At 43.0% G+C, this 18,266-nt stretch overlaps 1 long non-coding RNA gene across 1 annotated transcript; it reads left to right on the top strand.

Annotated features, from left to right (window-relative positions):
* The first annotated feature begins 7,429 nt into the window (after positions 1-7,429).
* LOC309693093 lies at positions 7,430-17,447 on the top strand. Its single transcript, XR_014272566.1, has 2 exons — positions 7,430-15,808; positions 16,751-17,447. It is a non-coding gene; the product is annotated as an uncharacterized lncRNA (long non-coding RNA).
* The last annotated feature ends 819 nt before the right edge of the window (positions 17,448-18,266 follow it).

Here is an 18,266-nt window from a genome sequence, read left to right as displayed (position 1 = left end):
CAAAGACCACTTCACTTCTAGCATAGGTATGAGTTAGTGATTAATTCAATATCATTTATACAGCACCAAATCACAACAACAGTCGCCTCAAGGCGCTTTATATTGTAAGGTAGACCCTACAATAATACATACAGAGAAAACCCCAACAATCATATGACCCCCTATGAGCAAGCACTTTGGCGACAGTGGGAAGGAAAAACTCCCTTTTAATAGGAAGAAACCTCCGGCAGAACCAGGCTCAGGGAGGGGCGGGGCCATCTGCTGTGACCTGATGGGGTGAGAGAAGGAAGACAGGATAAAGACATGCTGTGGAAGAGAGACAGAGATTCATAACAAGTATGATTCAATGCAGAGTGGTCTGTTAACACATAGTGAGTGAGAAAGGTGAATGAAGAAGAAACACTCAGTGCATCATGGGAATCCCCCCGGCAGTCTACACCTATTGCAGCATAACTAAGAGAGGATTCAGTCTCCTGATCCAGCACTATATGCTTTAGCAAAAAGGAATGTTTAGAGATAAATAGTATTGCCTATGGCCACCTAAAATAAAACGAAATGAAATAAGCTTGAAAGAAGGGGTTTTGTGTGTCCTAAAGGTGTTAAAACCTCCAAACATCTTTTTTCTCCTTTCTTTTCTATGTGCTAAAATATATATGATACATGGACACTGGAGATACTTGCTCTTTGTCCATGTTGTCGGGCTCACAGAGAAAAGAAAAAGACAAGTTTTTCTAAAGGTTAGCAGGAATGATCGGGTAAAATGGACTTGACTGTGTAATGGGGGGAAGGAAAGGAGATAGGGGACTTTTCTAGTCTATGGAGACATTTGTGGAGTGACATTTCACTCGGAGTTTGATGGATGAGCCAGCAAAAAGAGTTGGCACTATTTGGCCTAAGAGTTGTTCCGGCGTTGCTGTTGCTCTTCATTGAGGATTCAACCTGTGTTTGAAATGTGTGTTTTAAATCAGCTCTTGGCCTCGAGAAGACTTTGATTTAAAAACAAGTGTCCTTGGCATAACATTAGTCAGGATTGTTGACCGCCACCTTGAAAACCACAACATGCTGAGACTTTCCATGGCTAGATATCAATTTGGCAGGAAACAGTAACATTATGACTTTCCTGCTTTCCCTTCTTTGGGTTTTGTGATTACTCCCCTTGCTGGAGTGGGCGCTGTCTTAGCTTCTCATTAGTTTATCTCAAAATTCTCACACTCTTAAATAAAGAGAGAAGAGGCCACGCAAAACTGATCCAGGAACACAAACAGGATTTTTCCATTGATCTTTTTGTTACTAATGCACCTGGTGTCTCTAAGGCCTTTATTTTATTATATAAAATTCCAGAGGCGTATTGCTAAGATAAAACAATCATTACACAGCTAAAGCTTTCTGTGGTCCCCTGGGGATTGGCGCTGATTCCAGTAAGGGCCAGAAAGTGGGAAGAAGCCTCAAACAATTAGCCAGTCTGTCACAAATTGACACATTAATGCATGTGGGAAATTTAAACCTTTTATATTCATCCACCTAAAAGCAGTCCGTCTACTTTCATGGTGGAAAGAGGTAGAAAATCCAGATTTTTCAACACTATCCACACTACTAAAGAACATATTAATTTTCTCTGTTTGACCTGCTAGAATCCCTCGAGCAGTCGACTTTCACAGCACTGTGGTGGCAATCCAGCCTCACTCCACACCTGCAAGCTACCGCTCTCATTTTCCCTCTCTCTCTCTTCAACTATTTCCCTCTCCTCTGCTAAATGGAGCTCATGTCGGACTCTATTAGCTACCATTCGGAGTTAGTAGGGCATCCAGGTGTCTGAGTGCAAAAATCTCCTCTCTCCACCTGTCACTTAAAATGAATAAAATATTTGGGGTGCCTGGAGTGACACCTGTACTTATGAAAATGAAGTAGCACAGCTGACCTCAATGTCTAACCTCCCTCGCTCTCTCTGGAAAACTGTTTTGTCTGAAATTTTGGCAAAATTTTAGGTACAGATTTCCTGAAGTATCTTTTCAAACTGAATTCTTTAACATCAAATCATTATGTAGTTGTGCTAGTACTCTGTGTGCCTGCACAGTACATTTAAAATGAAACAATGACGATATTTTTTAAATGTTCCACCTTAATTTCATTGCTAACTGGTGAGGAATTACAGCCATGTTTCCACACTGAGGACAGTTCAGTCAAAAGATGCTTTTATGAACGGGAGTGCCCCACTTAGTGACTGTTTATGAATTATTGCAGACAAATACACTGAATCTGATTGTGGAGTCAATTCCAGATTTGAAACTGCAGCTGTTAAACCATATGAGGCAGTCAAAGGACCTGTTAATGTAAATGACAAAGATATACTGCAAAAACAAAACATCAGAGAGACAGTGGAAACATTTGGAGTGTCTGAATGAGCACATACGCGACAAAATGAAACGCACACCTTGGCATAAAGACCTAGACAGCCATGGAAGATGCAAAGAAATCCTTTTTCTCTCCAGCAGTTAGTCATAGCATTATCTATATCTTCAATGAAGAGAAGACTCAGTGAAGAAGTGCAAATAAAGAGGGTTCACAACAACAAGTCTTCAAAGGCTTCACGAATTAAAATCCCAGAAACATCTTTAAAACCCTGGACCTGCTTTCTTTGGACAGACAAAACAACCTGTATAAGTATGACAGCAAGAAAAAGCATGTTTATGAGCTTAAGTTAGCCATTATTTCTTTAGGCAGGCTGTATGCTTTGCTGCCCCTACTGGCACTCTGCTAATGTCTGACCCCAAAAGGTACCCTGTGCATACTTTGGCTAAGGTTTTGACTCAACAGCAGCATCTGGCACAGATGGCAGGAACACAACAAGACCCAGGCTGCTAATCTGATTGCCTCTTTCCAACCAAAGACCAACTAATCTGCTCTTTTATTTTCAGATCACACACTTGGAAACATAGTGACACACTGCTGGATCTGTGTGCTTACATTTCACTAGTAACTCTCTTTTGATTATTCTACGTTACTGCCTGCTCTTGCTCAGCTCCCTTATTTCTTCTCCTCTAATTATCATCCTGTCTTCCATTGTTTCTGCCACTGAGAAGCAGGTTTATGGTGCTCCTGCGTGAGAATAATTTCACAGGATTAACAATTGAAGTGTTTCACAGCCATCGCATTAAAACTTAATTGTAAAGAATCATGCTTTTCAGCCCTTTCAATTTGCTTCAGTTTATCCCCTCATATCCTTCCCCATGCTTTCCCTCTTGCGCCGTCTTTCACCCTGGTCTCTCTTGGTCCATTTCATTTTACCTCCATCAGCGTTTTTGCTGCTTCCTACTTTCCCGCCGTGGCATCATTTGTTGCAGTGGTAAGGTGTTTCTGCTTTGGGAAGCTTGCTTTTAATATGCCACATCTGGCCTCATAAAGTTGTTGCGATGAAGTCTGTCTCTGTTTAAAAATGCAGTGAACACACAGCCGCCCCTCTGCCACTGTCTCCCTCCTCCCTCTGCCTCATGGATGACAGTTTCTATTATCTCCCGGACAATAAGTTGCACAGATTAGCCATGCGGGCAGACAGGGGAGCGGGGATATGGCATAGCACGTGTGTGCATTTGTGTGTGTGTTTTTTGTGATTGTATTTGTGGATTTCTGATTAACCGCTTGTGCAGCTCTCAGTATTTGTCTTTTCCATCTCTGTGTTCATGGATGTCCTCCCAGCTGGATGTGTACATGTGTCTCTCTGTCTAACTACATGCAAGTATGTGTGTTTCTGTCTGAGTGTGAATGTGAGTGTGCGTGTGCGTGTGTGTGTGTGTGTGTGTGTGTGTGTGTGTGTGAGAGAGAGAGAAGAGAGAGCTACCGTGCCTGCAGTGGGACACGCGAGAGGAGGAGTTGATGGGCTAAGTGCCATTACCAGATAATTACAGCTAAAAGTCTCTAACGAGGACGGCTCATCATTATGGTGCTGGCAGACAGAGAGGCCACAAAAAACATCTGCAATTCAGATTAGGAGCACTTGCATGTTCGCTTTATGTGTGTGCATTCACTATGTGCCTCCCTTGTTGTTCCTCTCTTCCTCTTGTCCTGTCCATGCGACAGATTCACATTTGAAATTTAAAAAAGAAAGGAAAAAAAACAGCCTCTTAGAGAGCATTTGCATGTGTGAGGGTGCACACACACACAAATATGAACATTGTACATCAGTTTAATTGGCTGGTAAGGGGCCTCTGTGTGAGTTGAGTTTGAGGGCATCCTTACTCTACACAGCGATGTCTGTAATGGGCTCACTCTTCACTCTCTGTGAGGGGCTTATCCTCCTCCTAAATGTGATCTGTGGTGCACACCCGCAGTCAGCAGCAGGAACAAGCGCATGTGTAAGATGGGGGTACATAAAAAGAACAAAGCTAATATTTTACCCTTTTGTCCTACAGATATTATATTTTGCATAATTGTGAAAAATTAATCTAATTATTATTTTTTGCCTGCTGGGAAAGGCGAGGAGGTTCAGATCCTGATAACAAAGGTTTTTCTCTTAAGCCTTATCTTTGCAATCCACAGACCTCTAAATAGTTGCTGATGATTGTTTTTATTCATTATCCTTTATTATCCTTTATTACTACTCCAGTGGTTCACAAACTGTGGTACGCGTACCACTGGTGGTACTTGGGCTCCTTCTAGTGGTACGCGGGAAGTCTCCAGATTAAATAATATACCATGTTCGGACTGAGGGAACTTTTTTTTTTATGAAAAATTAAAATGTACAGCTCTGCTATCACTTCCAACATAAATTAAGACGGAAAACTAAACAGCAGTGACGTTTGTAGGGTTACTGGAGTTGGGCTAGCTGGTATATAATGATGTGCAATGTGGTGGCTAGCTACACAGCTATGTTAGCATAACATAAACACAGTGAAGCTGGAGGATGAACACTAACTTTTCCACTCAGTAAACGTTAACGTGAGGGTTCCCAAGGCTTAGGGATAAATGCAATCGCAGGATGCTGTAAACGGACCAAACTTCAGTCAGGAGAACAACTGAGATCCATCCACAATATGAGGTTAGTCATTAACTTACTGCTGCATGGGCTGGGCTGTAGTTACATCGTAATGTTTGAAAAACTGAGTTTTAAAATGAAAAGTGGTAATAAAAAGCGAGAGAGGGTGACAGTGATCAATGCCTTTTTTATTTTCTTGTTTAGATTAACTAGAACAAGATACAAAGCATTAAAAAAACACAACAGCCTTAATAAACACAGAGTAGTTTGTTCATACGTCACCACTTAAAGACCAGATTTCCCACCTGCTGTGAATGTTTTAGTGCAGTACAATTGTTATTATTATAACTTGTCACATCCTGTTTATGACAGTTAAAATAGATAACATTTATATAAGAAATAAAATTGCCTCATATAAACTATATGTTGTTAAACAGGCCTATACTACTGTACTTTAATGTCGGTCATAAGGGTGGTACATTAAGAGCCATATATTTTATGAGGTGGTACTCGTCGTGAAAAGTTTGAGAACCACTGATCTAATCTTTAGCAGGTGTTAAAATATGGACATATGGCACAATGCAGTATGTCCCCTAGAGATAGGGTGATGAGTTCAGTCATTCAATGGCGGCTTAGATTAGAGCCACTGCTCCTCCACATCAAAAGAAGCCACTTGAGGTAGTTTGGGCTTCTGAGTAGGATGCCTCCTAGGCACCTCCTGGGTGAGATGTTCTGGGCATGTCCCACCAGGAGGAGGCTCCAGGGCAGACCTAGGACATGCTGGAGAGATTACGTCGCTCCGTTAGCCTGGGGAAAGGAAGGTCTGGACTTCTCTGCTTAGGCTGCTAGTCTAAGACCAGGTCCCAGACAACCGGAAGAGGATGGATGGACGGATTGATGTATGGGGACGGGATTAAGGGTGATGTTATGGTTATGCTAGGGTTAGGGTTAGAATAAGTCAGCAGGAAATGAAACTAAATTAATATAATGTTCTTTAAAATCGTGGACTATTGTGCGTATATTTGTGCACACGGGCAAAAGATGTTTGTGTAAAATGATTGCAAGCGGAACAACTCAAACACAACAGTACATCATCCACTACAGCTAAAAGCTTCATCACTCCCCGCCTCTCTGTTTGTAAAACAGCCATTTGTCTCCTGTAAAAACCAATCTCCAGCCTGATGTAATCAAATCAACCCAACTAAGTATTTTTATTGATGTGATTTTTTTTTCATGTGTCAATTGTTGGTATGATAAGAAAACTAATAGCAATAGATTTGATGTAATTTTTACACTAGCATATAATAGTCGGTCCAGCTCAGCTTTATTCACTTGCTGTCTCATTGTTTGTTTGCTGCAGCTGTATTTGGGTGAATGTGAACGGTAAAGAAGATGAAATAAAGAGCTTTTAGGGTTTGAAAGTCAGTCTTTAATTTATTATGCTTTGTAGCTGCCTTGTTTTAATGTCAACATTAAGCCATCGAAGGGAAATGCACTTTAAATGAGTTTATCACTTGTTTGATTTTCATTTCTTTTAATATCCATGAAACCGACACTTTAAAAGAGCACACTGCTTCCTCCATTAGTACAAATTAGATCATTTTCTGTACTGTGCCCTCACTTGTAATATAGAGTGATTATAATAGCTGTATTTTTCATAAAAATGTTTTGCCTAGAGTGACTTGATAATCTAACGAATCAATAAGGGAGAACATTTACAGCATTAATGGAATCAAAGACGAGGGAAAACCGAGTCTACAGTAATCGCAGGCAACAGCGCGAACAAAGGAATTTTTATTTTTTTTTAAGAAAAGAAGAATACAATGCTGATTGATAGCAGGTGTTTTCACACAGGCGTTGCCCCTGAGGAAATCAAGTGGTTAACATGGCTTATCATCAAGGTTATCCGATGATTGGCACTCCTAATTGTTCATTATGTTTGCTTCCACAAGTGGAAGAAAAGAACTCTGCTCTTCAGAGGAGACTGATTGCTGTGGAATATCCTGAAGCATTTGACATTTTGTCCCATCAAAATCATCAGCTGATCTTACTCTGACGGATGCACAGGATTAATATCAGAAATTTGTGTTGCCTGTTATAAACAGCGCATCTACTGCACTGTTGCTGTGCTGTAATAATGCTGCAGCTGAAGTTCCGATGTGAATATTAGTTTTAACAGTCATGGCTATTCCTTTATTTATTTCTTGACTCTATTAAAGTAGCTTTGCATCATTCACTTTGTTACGTCCCCACATGAAAGCTAGGCGAAGAGGGTGGGGGACAGTAACAGTTGGATCCGGGTGAAACAAAAAGAACACCAGGCAGAGGTAGTTAACACAAAATATATCTTTATTATAATCAATTAACTCAACAATCATATAAATAGTAACAACAAAAGGAGACAGCACCGCTGCTTTAATGATAAATCAGACAGGTCAACCCAAAGAGATAGTGACCACTTCGACAAAAGAAAACAACAAGGCTTCAACGGAAAAAGACAGCAACGCTGCTAGTAACAATACCCAGGCAGGCCAAACAAACTAATGGAGGCCGCCGTCACTTAAGGGAAAACACCACTCAGCTAAGAACTACTCACAAAGAGCCACGCACGGTGGGGCTGGTCACACACAGCAGGCCCTGCGACTCTGGGTGATAAGCACTGGACACAGAATGAGAAATACCAAGAGAGATTAAAGTCTGTTTAAATGCTCGGGATAAGAAGTTAGTTCCCTGGTCTGTTTGCACTGTTTTTGGGAGACCAAAGGTGATAAAAAACTTGATTAGCGCCTTAGTAATGTTTGCAGTGGTGATCCTCTGAAGAGGAATTGCTTCGGGGAACCGCGTGGACAAGCACATTATGGTCAATAAAAACTGATTACCTGCCCGTGTTCTTGGCAACGGACCAACACAATCGACCAAAACGTGTTCAAATGGCTCACCAACAGCAGGTATTGGACATAGTGGGGCGGGGGGCACAGTTTGGTTTGCCCACCAGTTGACACGTATGACAAGTATTACAATACTTCGCAACATCTTCCTTCATTGCCGGCCAGAAGAAGTGCTGCAGAATACGGTGATATGTTTTAGTTATCCCCAAATGTCCTGACCATGAATGGTCATGGGCTAATTGTAGCACGTGCTGACGCAAACTAGCCGGGACCACTATTTGTTGGGCTACACTCCAGTCCTCCCCTGGACTTGAGGTCCACCTGCGCATTAACAATCCATCACAAACAACAAACGTCTGCTTCCTGTCTCCTGTCGGACAATCACTCTCATCTATGGCGGCAAAACATTTGGCTAACGACAGGTACTCTTTCTGAGCGATAATAAGGGCCTCCCGTGTGAGGAGAGGGGGGCTGCGGGTTCAGGAGCAGGCTCAGCTACTTCTTGAGCCAGTTCCTTGGCGTCAGGACCCACCTCCTCCTCGGAGGGCATCACATCCTTTTCCAAAATAGAGCCGACCACTGACTCTGACAAGTCAACCACTTCTCCCTGCCGATGGGCGTGTGACCGGGTAAGAACACCTACAGGAAATACATCCGGGTGCTGCCGGCTTAAAACATCTGACAAAGGACTTGGGTCAGGAGTCTTTGTGACCTCTGGGGTAGGATAAACCTTCCCGCCTGCAATGTCATTGCCCATTATGAAATCCACACCATCAATTGGGAAGCAAGGACACACAGCTACAGGAAAAATACCACTTACTAGGTCACTCTGCACCCAAATTCGATGGAGGGGGGCAGGCACATAAGTCATTCCAACGCCTCTAACAACAACATCAGTGCCGCTGGCAGTCTTTTCATCAAAGGCAAGTGCACTGGCCAGTATGAGGGACTGTGAGCCACCTGTGTCACGTAAAATGGTCACAGTACGCTCATCTTCAGGCTCACCAGAGAGTGACACCGCTCCTTTGAAAATGAAGGGTTTAAAACATTCATCAGGAGTTTCAGTGCTAAGGGGTCTGCTAACAGGAGAAGTGATTTTAATCAGCCCTATCCCTTTTGGCTTACGTGGTGTTAAAGCTGGCTGTCTTCGCCTGTAGGCCTCGCAGTCTGCTATTGAAGCGCCAGATTTAAAACAGTAGAAACATTTCCGGTCTGACCTGGGACGAGGCACAGGTACCTCTCCCCTTGTGTCTTGCTCACCACTAGCCTTCACTAGTGTGTCGCATCGCTCATGCTTAACATGGACGAGTGCGAACTCGTCAGCCAGTGTCGCGGCCTGCTGCAACGTGGAGACCTTCTGTTCGTTCAGATATACTGCCATCGCTCGGAGATGCAGTTTTTTAATTCCTCAATGAGAATTAACTCCCGTACCGAAACTAGGTCTGCAGCTTTACAGGCCATACACCATCGGTCAAAGAGGACACTCTTTTCCCTCGCGAAATCCAGGAAGGAGCGCACCTGTCCAGCCGGACCAGGTGCGCTCGGGGGTTCTCGCCTTACAACCACCTTCTCCAACAACCCAGACACCAGAGCGGCCTTCAGCTCCGCTTTGCGTAGACCAGTGGAGACACTGATCCCGTAATATGTTGCCACCTCATGTGGATCCCTCTTCCTACAAACATCCAGCAGGGCAAGCGACGGCTCTGCCGTAAACCCAGAAATATCAAAAGTGGCCATGAAAACTCAAAACAACCTGCAAAACACAAGCTAACCACTAAAGGGCCACACAACACCTTCACCACAGAACCAAAAACAGGCAAAATAAAATGTGTTGTGTCAAGTCAACCATTAACTAAAATTCTGCCCACACTCCCCCCAGTCCTGCCTACCCAGAATTTAGCCTGACCTAGCTTCTGGAGCGTACCAGGCTCGAGGCCACTTTAAAGGCAAATCATCAAGTGTCAAAGGCACCGAAAAGCCTACCCTCAGAGAATTAATCCCCACCCGGGTTTGCTCCGAAAATAACAAAGGCAAAACAAAAAAACGAATGTCCGAAGGAAGCGCTCTGCGGTAGAGTATCACTTCCTGTTCCTGCTCAAACACAGTGGTGTTTCTGAGTAGTTTATTTGCTTAGCAATTTAATTAACAACTTTTAAATACATTCTTCTTTCATAGTATAATTTTCACGTGCTTCATCCGAAGCACACTTTCTGTGTACTCACTACCTAATTTATAGCCAAAGTATTCACTCACAGTCTCTGTACTGTTTCGCTAGCTTAGCTTAGCTCGTAGCCGACTCGTTAGCACCATGGCTACTTCACCTGTCCCTCCTGCACTTTCTTGCTCATTGTGTCAGATGTTTAGTTACTCCTCAGCCTCCTTTAGCAGTAATGATATCTGTAACAAATGTAGCATATTTGCAGCTCTGGAGGCCAGGATTACTGAATTGGAGACTCGGCTTCGCACCCTTCATTCACCTGTAGCTAGCCAGGCCCCTGTAGCTGGTGCAGCCGAAGATAGCATAGGCCCCGCTAGCTGTTCCCCGGCAGACCCCAAGCAGCTGGGGAAAGAGGGCGGCTGGGTCACGGTGAGGAGGAAGCATAGTCCTAAACAGAAGCCCCAGGTACACCACCAACCCGTTCATGTGCCTAACCGTTTTTCCCCACTCGGTGACACACCCGCCGGGGGTCAAACTCTGGTAATTGGTGATTCTGTTCTCAGACATGTGAAGCTAGAGACACCGGCAACCATAGTCAATTGTCTTCCAGGGGCCAGAGCAGGCGACATTGAAGGAAATTTAAAACTGCTGGCTAAGGGTAAACGTAAATTCTGTAAAATCATAATTCACGTCGGCAGTAATGACACCCGGTTACGCCAATCGGAGGTCACTAAAATCAATATTGAATCGGTGTGCAACTTTGCTAAAACAATGTCGGACTCTGTAGTTTTCTCTGGTCCCCTCCCCAATCAGACCAGGAGTGACACGTTTAGCCGCATGTTCTCCTTAAATTGCTGGCTGTCTGAGTGGTGTCCCAGAAATGATGTGGGCTTCATAGATAATTGGCAAACCTTCTGGAGGAAACCTGGTCTTGTTAGGAGAGACGGCATCCATCCCACTTTGGATGGAGCAGCTCTCATTTCTAGAAATATGGACAAATTTATTAAACCCCCCAAAATATGACTATCCAGAGTTGGGACCAGGAAGCAGACTTGCAGTCTTACACGCCTCTCTGCAGCTTCTCTCCTTCTGCTACCCCCCCAAAAACCCATCTCCATAGAGACTGTGTCAGCTCCCAAACAGACAAAAAACAAACTAAAAACCAGCAACAAACAACTTAAACATAAACAATTACAAAGAAAGAACAATAAAGTATCCACATCTGAACCAAAGAGTAAAACAGTGAAATGTGGATTATTAAATATTAGGTCTCTGTTAGTACATGACTTAATAATTGATCAACAAATTGATTTACTCTGCCTTACAGAAACCTGGTTGCAGCAGGATGATTATGTTAGTTTAAATGAATCAACACCCCCGAGTCATTCTAACTACCAGAAACCTCGAAGCACAGGCCAATTTTTCACACCAGCCTGTTAATTAATGAAAGACCAAGACAGACTTTTAATTCATTTGAAAGCCTGATGCTTAACATTCTCCACCCCAGCTGTGAAACTCAGAAACCAGTCTTACTTGTTATCATCTATCGTCCACCTGGGCCTTACACAGAGTTTCTGTCTGATTTCTCAGACTTTATATCTAATTTAGTTCTGAGCTCAGATAAAATAATTATTGTGGGTGATTTTAACATCCATGTAGATGCTAAAAATGACAGCCTCAACATGGCATTTAATCTGTTATTAGACTCAATTGGCTTCTCTCAAAATGTAAAAGAACCCACCCACCACTTTAATCACACTCTAGATCTTGTTTTAACATATGGCATAGAAACTGAACATTTAACAGTGTTTCCTAAAAACCCTCTCCTGTCTGATCATTTCCTGATAACATTTACATTTACAATAATTGATTACACAGCGGTGGAGAGTAGATTTTATCAAAGTAGATGTCTTTCTGAAAGCGCTGTAACTAAGTTTAAGAATATAATCCACCCACTGTTATCATCTTCAATGCCCTGTACCAACACAGAGCAGAGCAGCTATCTGAACGCTACCCCAACAGAGGTCGATTATCTTGTTAATAATTTCACCTCCTCACTACGTACGACTCTGGATACTGTAGCTCCTGTGAAAACTAAGGTCTCTAATCAGAAGTACCTGACTCCGTGGTATAATTCTCAAACACGTAGCCTAAAGCAGATGACTCGTAATCTGGAGAGGAAATGGCGTGTCACAAATTTAGAGGATCATCATTTAGCCTGGAGAAAAAGTTTGCTGCTTTATAAGAAAGCCCTCCGCAAAGCCAGAACATCTTACTATTCATCACTGATTGAAGAAAATAAGAACAACCCCAGGTTTCTCTTCAGCAATGTAGCCAGGCTGACAAAAAGTCAGAGCTCTTTTGAGCCAACCATCCCTTTAACGTTAACTAGTAATGACTTCATGAACTTCTTCACAAATAAAATTTTTATCATTAGAGAAAAAATTACCAGTAATCATCCCACAGATGTAATATTATCTACAGCTACTCTTAGTACCATTGATGTTAAGTTAGACTCTTTTTCTCCAATTGATCTTTCTGAGTTAACTTCAATAATTACTTCCTCCAAACCTTCAACGTGTCTTTTAGACCCCATTCCTACAAAACTGCTCAAAGAAGTCCTGCCATTAATTAATTCTTCGATCTTAAATATGATCAACCTATCTCTAATAATCGGCTATGTACCACAGGCCTTCAAGCTGGCTGTAGTTAAACCTTTACTCAAAAAGCCATCTCTAGACCCAGCAGTCTTAGCTAATTATAGGCCAATCTCCAACCTTCCTTTCATATCAAAAATCCTTGAAAGAGTAGTTGTCAAACAGCTAACAGATCATCTGCAGAGGAATGGTTTATTTGAAGAGTTTCAGTCAGGTTTCAGAGTTCATCACAGCACAGAAACAGCTTTAGTGAAGGTTACAAATGATCTTCTTATGGCCTCTGACAGTGGACTCATCTCTGTGCTTGTCCTGCTAGACCTCACTGCAGCGTTCGATACTGTTGACCATAATATCCTATTAGAGCGATTAGAACATGCTGTAGGTATTACAGGTACTGCACTGCAGTGGTTTGTATCATATCTATCTAATAGACTCCAATTTGTGCATGTAAATGGAGAGTCCTCTTCACACACTGAGGTTAATTATGGAGTTCCACAGGGTTCAGTGCTAGGACCAATTCTGTTTACATTATACATGCTTCCCTTAGGCAGCATCATTAGAAGACATAGCATACATTTTCACTGTTATGCCGATGACACCCAGCTCTATCTGTCCATGAAGCCAGATAGCACACACCAATTAGTTAGACTGCAGGAATGTCTTAAAGACATAAAGACCTGGATGGCCGCTAACTTTCTGCTTCTTAATTCAGATAAAACTGAGGTTATTGTACTCGGCCCTGAAAATCTTAGAAATATGGTATCTAACCAGATTCTTACTCTGGATGGCATTACCTTGGCCTCCAGTAACACTGTGAGGAACCTTGGAGTCATTTTTGACCAGGACATGTCCTTCAACGCACATATTAAACAAATATGTAAGACTGCTTTCTTCCATTTGCGCAACATCTCTAAAATTAGAAATATCCTGTCTCAGAGTGACGCTGAAAAACTAGTTCATGCATTTATTACTTCCAGGTTGGACTACTGTAACTCATTATTATCAGGATGTCCAAAAAACTCGCTGAAAAGCCTTCAACTAATCCAAAATGCTGCAGCAAGAGTCCTGACAGGGACTAGAAAGAGAGCAGATTTCTCCTGTTTTGGCTTCCCTTCATTGGCTTCCTGTTAAATCCAGAATTGAATTCAAAATCCTGCTCCTCACATACAAGGTCTTAAATAATCAGGCCCCATCTTATCTTAATGACCTTGTAGTACCATATCACCCTATTAGAGCACTTCGCTCTCGCTCTGCAGGCCTACTTGTTGTTCCTAGAGTATTTAAAAGTAGAATGGGAGGGAGAGCCTTCAGTTTTCAGGCCCCTCTTCTGTGGAACCAGCTTCCAGTTTGGATTCGGGAGACAGACACTATCTCTACTTTCAAGATTAGGCTTAAAACTTTCCTTTTTGCTAAAGCATATAGTTAGGGCTGGACCAGGTGATCCTGAATCCTCCCTTAGTTATGCTGCAATAGACGTAGGCTGCCGGGGGATTCCCATGATGCATTGAGTTTTTCCTTTCCAGTCACCTTTCTCACTCACTATGTATTAATAGACCACTCTGCATTGAATCATATCTGTTATTAACCTCTGTCTCTCTTCCACAGCATGTCTTTTATCCTGTCTTCCTTCTCTCACCCCAACCGCAGCAGATGGCCGCCCCTCCCTGAGCCTGGTTCTGCCAGAGGTTTCTTCCTGTTAAAAGGGAGTTTTTCCTTCCCACTGTCGCCAAAGTGCTTGCTCATAGGGGGCCATATGATTGTTGGGGTTTTCTCTGTATCTATGAAGCACCTTTTGTTGTGATTTGGCGCTATATAAATAAAATTGAATTGAAAGAGCAAATGCTCAGCTAGACACTCCCTGTGCTAGCCGGGGAGAGCAGCAGCTAGTCAAATGACCCTCACACAACACACAAACACCTGTTCACACTCGTAATAAACTCAATTCCTTTCATTCCGATCTCGGATGAGCCCCCACTTTGTTACATGAAAGCTAGGCGAAGAGGGTGGGGGACAGTAACAGTTGGATCCGGGTGAAACAAAAAGAACACCAGGCAGAGGTAGTTAACACAAAATATATCTTTATTATAATCAATTAACTCAACAATCATATAAATAGTAACAACAAAAAGAGACAGCACCGCTGCTTTAATGATAAATCAGACAGGTCAACCCAAAGAGATAGTGACCACTTCGACAAAAGAAAACAACAAGGCTTCAACAGAAAAAGACAGCAACACTGCTAGTAACAATACCCAAGCAGGCCAAACAAACTAATGGAGGTCGCCGTCACTTAAGGGAAAACACCACTCAGCTAAGAACTACTCACAAAGAGCCACACACGGTGGGGCTGGTCACACACAGCAGACCTTTTCCATACCTAAACCAATATCACACACTGACCAGCACAAAAGAACTCCACCAGAAGCCTCTCCCACACCTCCACACTGCTCTTCTCCAGCTTATATCACCTCTGAGGGTAATTGGTGGTAAACGAGGGCAGATGAGCAGCAGGTGTGTCCTAAAGGAGAAGGCAGGGGCAGCGAGAGACAAGGGGAGGGGCAAGAAAGAAGGAGGAGGAGAGGGAGAAGACAACACCACGCCCACACACTCCCACAGCCTCACAGGATGTAACACACAGTTAAAACATATTCATTATTTAGCTTCTTCAAATCATTTGTGAAGCCCCTGATGTTGTCCACTGTCTAAAACCATCCAACATTTTCCTCTGATTGGCTGTGTAACGGAGCGGAGAGGCTGATTTTATTCCCACAGTGTCGTTTTTTCTAAAGGAAGGAAACCTTCCTCCAAACGGACAGAGCAGTGGAGCCGCCAAGGGAAAGCACACGATTAAAAAACTGTAGAATTAAAATCTAATTTATTATATTTAAATAGTTAAAAATGTAAGATAAATTAAAACAACCTTGGCCAAGGGATAACACAATAAAAATCAATAAAACACAACATTAAAAGTCCAGTGGAATCCACCACAGCATAAAAGTCCCAGGGAGTTAAGAAATCCAGCGAAGTAAAAGGGAAACCCAGCGGAGTCCTCTCCTTCCTTTCCGCATTCGCGTCTTGATATGCCCGGGTGGGCAGAGCTCTCAACTCCGCCCGCCGCTTCTTAAAAACTGCAAAGGTGTCGGTGTGTTGGTGGTTCTTTGTGTCTGGGGGTGGGCGTCCGGGTACACACCGGCTCACTCCTTGGCGGCCGCTTGTCGGGGCCTGGGGCCTGGGGCTCGCTCGGGCCCCTTTGGAGGTGGGGTGCCCCCGGCCTCTCGGCCTAGGGCTCGGTCACTCAGGCGCAGCTGGGGGCCGGCGGAGCTCACGGGCGCGTCACTGCAACCCCCCCTGGCTTCTGCTCCGCGGCTGCTGAGTGAGCCCTCATCTGGGACTCTCCTCAGCTCTTACTGGAACAGTGGCGCGGCTGCCCCTCTGTTGGTCTTCCATGGTCTCTTGTGTTCTGGGGGCCTCTGGATGTCTGGAGTTTTGATCTCCTCCATACCCGTTTCACACCCTGGAGGACGGGGCTGTGGCCCCCCCACACTCCCTAGCAGATCATTACATGGAGAAACCTTTGGAATGCAAGCATGCTGATCCACACAGGTATGCACACATGGGTATTCACAGACGCGGACTAAAGCTTTCTTGGCTGCTGCCTCAAAGCACACTGTGCGCTGTCTATCTTGCGTGCTGCACAATATCGTTTATTACTTAGTAAATACTGATATCTATGACTAGCTAGTTTATTGTGATGGTGCTTTGTTTTCTCTATTATTATGTTGCTCTTTGTTGTTTGCTGTCTCCTCTGTTTGTTTGTTTGTTTGTTTTTTCTCCATACAGGTGACCCAGGAGTTTTTTTTTTTTTTTTTTGTCTCTCTTCCCCCCCCTTCTCACCGTCTCTTCTCCCCTTGGGTTTTCTTTCTTTCTCTCCCCCTCTCTCTCTCATTCATTCCCCCTGTCCTATTTATTAAAAAAAAAAAAAAAAAAAAAAAAAATGACAAAGGATGAACTGAAGCTCTGCCATCACGTAAAAAAAAAAAAAAACAAAAAAAAAAAAAAAAAAAAAAAAACTGCAAAGCCACACAGCCGTCCCGTGCCTTCCGCTGGTGCTGTCTCCGCTCTCCCCGCTGGTACTGTCACTCTCTGCACTGGTGCCCTGTGCGCTGGTACTGTCCATTCTCCCCTAACGCCCAGCTCCACCAGCCCCTTCGGCTTGCAGGCGCTGCCGCCTGGCACCACTTACTCCTGGCCGTCTCTCAAGCCTCTCGGTCGAACTGCTTCCTTTGGTCTGCCAGGCCCTCTTATTGGCCTCTCTGGGATCTCTCGCAGGTGTGAACAGTTTATTATCAGGTAGGGGCGGAGTCTTTCCAGGACAGGTGTTCAATTTAAATAAGATAAAAACATGCAATAAAGCTCATACAAACAAACCCAATATACAATATTAAAATATTAAAACAGATAAAACATTGCAAAACATGCACAATAAAACTCTAAATAACTTGTCCCGTTTCCACCCCGTGACAGCTGCACCTCACAAACATAAGGTGTGGGCAGCAGGTAGTAATAATACTATGCTAACACTAAAACTGCAAGGGAAATATGACGTAATTTTCAATCATGAAGGTCATAAGAAAGCTAACTAATTCAGACATCGAACACCAAATTAATTAATTAATTAAAAAAGCCAATCATATTTTTGAAAAATGAGATGCAAATTATCTTTAAGAGATCAATAAGAAAAACTGTTTGTGGCTGAGCGATGAAACACTGGGAAATGAACGTCTCAGCTTGCTCTTCTTCGTCCTGTGTGAGTGTACTGTGGGGTTATACCGCCATCTGCTGGCCACTGCTTTTATTTCACAGTCCAACGCTGTTGGTGCTGAGCCCCTACATTCGAAAAACAGACGGGAATATGAGCACATTGTGTTTCGGGAAAAAGGGGGAAAAAATAAGAATGGGTGTACCACTAAAATATGCATATCTTAAAAATCCTATTTTAAAGTTTTTATGCACTGTTCAATTATTATTTTTAAATCACGAACAGATACATATTTTAGTTAAATAGCAACCAAAGTGTTGGAGCTGTTTTCTCAGTTGATTGAAAATATTTTTTCAGCCCATAAAAAGTTAAATGGGCTGAAAAACCAAACCATGGGAAGAGCAAATAGGTAAGTCATCTAGACCAGATGATTATAGATTATCTTCATAATTGCCTGTGTCTCTTTCTGGGAGTAGCTGCAGCACACCTGAGCAGGCCAGGCGCAATATATAGCATTCAGCCATGGCTGAATACTGATATGCTGACAACTGTTTATACTATTTGGGTTTCTTTATTTTATTTTATTTAAATGCAGCCTGTGTGTCATCTCCCTCTTTATATCACATACAGCTGTGTTGTGATGATACAAAATACAATATTATATAATATACAATATTAAAAGTAAATACTTGTCACGGTTTGGCAGGGCAAACTGTGGGGGTGTAGCACCTGGAGTCCCAGGCTTCTACCGTTCTACCTTTAAAAGCCGGAGAGCAGTCAAATGCTGGAAGTGGAAGATATGTATATTAGGTTGTTACCTAGGAATTCTGGAGGG

Source organism: Aulonocara stuartgranti (genome assembly GCF_965226115.1).
Source record: "Aulonocara stuartgranti genome assembly, chromosome: 17".
Taxonomy (NCBI): Eukaryota; Metazoa; Chordata; class Actinopteri; order Cichliformes; family Cichlidae; genus Aulonocara; species Aulonocara stuartgranti.
The sequence above is the reverse complement of the archived record's forward strand: the minus strand, read 5'-3'. Positions and strand labels throughout refer to the sequence as shown.